This window comes from Pygocentrus nattereri, unplaced genomic scaffold (assembly GCF_015220715.1).
Source record: "Pygocentrus nattereri isolate fPygNat1 unplaced genomic scaffold, fPygNat1.pri scaffold_94_arrow_ctg1, whole genome shotgun sequence".
Taxonomy (NCBI): domain Eukaryota; kingdom Metazoa; phylum Chordata; class Actinopteri; order Characiformes; family Serrasalmidae; genus Pygocentrus; species Pygocentrus nattereri.
Window position 1 is genome coordinate 45,053 of NW_023618306.1, and position 2,291 is coordinate 47,343.

Below are 2,291 nucleotides of genomic sequence, written 5' to 3' on the forward strand. Positions count from 1 at the left end.
CAGGCAGGCGGGCGCGGGGAGCGAGGGTTTTGAAGACCCCCCCTTGATCCTGGGGAAACGCTGTGGCTCTACTCGTTAGAGTTGGCGGCGGAGCCCAGGTTAGGGGGGCGCCCGGTCTATCATGTCCGTCCCACTATGAGAAAGGGCGCTGGTTCCACTTTTTCCAGTTAAAATATCCATCCTGGATGAGATGAGACTAACGCCTTAGCCCATGGTGTGGAACTCTCGTCGAACACTTTGTGTGAATATTGGGCCTTATAACACACCCATGAAAAAGCATTTTACTACTCTTAGCGGTGGATCACTCGGCTCGTGCGTCGATGAAGAACGCAGCAAACTGCGAGAATTGATGTGAATTGCATTACTTTCACAGATCATCGACATTTCGAACGCACATTGCGGCCCAGGGGCCCGAATCCTGGGCCACGTCTGTCCGAGTGCCGTGGTTTCGTATCTATCGGACCGGTCCTCTCCGGAGGCCGGACCGCGGTTGGAGGTTTCGCAGGCCACCCCCCCCAGGTCGGCCTTTGTCCTCCTAAATGCAGACGGCCCGACTCGCGCGGGCCTCGGTGTCGGCCAGTCCTGGTTCTCTCTCTCGAGAGAGTTCCAGGCGGCACGTCGGGGGAGAAAAAAAGGCTCCTCTATTCCCCATACCCCCGTCGGACGGGAGGGTTTTTTGTTTCCCGCTGGTTGTGTGGTTCGGTGCGGAGCGGATGGGGATCTCCCCATCCACACCCACCTTGTGGACACCCATAAACCAGCGAAGAGAGAGAAGCCCGGCCCGACCCCTTCGGTGGATGGAGAAAAAAAAAAGGAGGCCTGATTATTTTTCCCCGACCCCTTCCGTATAGCGGCCTCGGCTCAGGCGAGACAACCCGCTGAACTTAAGCGTATCAGTAAGCGGAGGAAAAGAAACTAACCAGGATTCCCCTAGTAGCGGCGAGCGAAGAGGGAAGAGCCCATCGCCGAATCCCCTGTTTCCCCGATAACGGGTGGGGGACATGTGGCGTATAGAAGAACGGCTCCGGTCACCCCTCGGAAGAGTCAACCTTGCCGCTCGCTCTCCACGTCGGCTCGTCCGCGTGTCTTCCTCGGGGCTCGGGTCAGGTCTCATCCTTTCACCCTTCTGCTAGCTGTGGGTGTCCACGGGGGGGTGAGGCCACCGACCTGGGTCCGTCGGAGGTAGGCCGCGGTCCCGGCGCGCCGAGGCAGCGGTCGGGCGCATTTCTTCCGAGTCGTGGTGCGCCGCGACCGGCTCTGGTTCGGCTTGGAAGGGTTAGGGGGCGAAGGTGGCCGAGCGGGTTTGGGGGGCGGGAATCATATATGTTTTTTCCCCTCTCCCCCGTCTTTGTCGGCTTTACAGCGCCCTCCCGCTCTCACTTCGCCGATTACCGGGGCCGAGGAGCCCGGGAGATGATTAGTTAGATTTCAGCCCGACCCCGTGTCTTGCTCTCAATCCACGTGGGCGAGATGCGGGAGGGGGGTCCCTTCGGCCTCCGGCGCGGCTGTCGACTGGGCTCGGACTGTCCACAGTCCCCGTCCGACTGCGCCGCGCCGCTGGGCTGAGGTGAGGCCTCGTGAGGGTGTCGTGAGTGGCAGAGCAGCACTTACGCTGCGATCCATTGAAAGTCATCCCTTATCCGTCCAACCTTTCTCTTACCTCCGATGCCGGGGCTACGGCCAGCATCCAAATTTTTTCCCGCAAGGCCTGAGCGCTCCCCAGTGAAGGCGGTGGCGTCTCGCTGGCTTTTCCCTGGCGCGGTGGGCCTTTACCACCCACACATATGCGCCTGAAAACTTATACGTACCGGCTTCTTTACCGGAGCTCGGGAAAGGCCCTTGGGAAGGGTTCCCCCAGGCGCTCCTTGCTGAGCGTCTGGCTCTCTCCTATGGGTCTCGGTCTCTCAACTTTTCAACCGGCCGGGTACCTGCATGTTCGCCGCGTCCCAGGCGCGGGGGGCGAGGTTCAATGACCCTCCCCATGATTCCGGGGTTCGTGGACTCTGGTTTCGGAGGGGGGGGCGCCCGGTCTAATGGGGAAAAAATTCCCCGTCGTTAAACCCACCAAGGTGTACGGTCCCACGGACCGTACTTTGTCATGACTGTAGGCCTGAATTCAATTTCACTAAGGCCGGCCGATGTGTTTTTGGTTCACCCCCGTGGACTCTTAGCTCTGCGAGGTCCCTGTAAAGCTTTGGGAGACCAGAAAAACTTAGTCGTTTTTCTTCAAGGTCCCCAGCGCTTAAGAGGCCCCCGGAGAGTCTGAGCCTGGGAGGTCTGAATTCAATTTC

The 2,291-nt window shown here is 59.7% G+C and overlaps 1 non-coding gene across 1 annotated transcript; it reads left to right on the forward strand.

Moving 5' to 3' along the window:
* The first annotated feature begins 285 nt into the window (after positions 1-285).
* On the forward strand, positions 286-443 carry LOC119263033. The gene has a single exon (XR_005130055.1). It is a non-coding gene; the product is annotated as a 5.8S ribosomal RNA (ribosomal RNA).
* Positions 444-2,291: the final 1,848 nt, after the last annotated feature.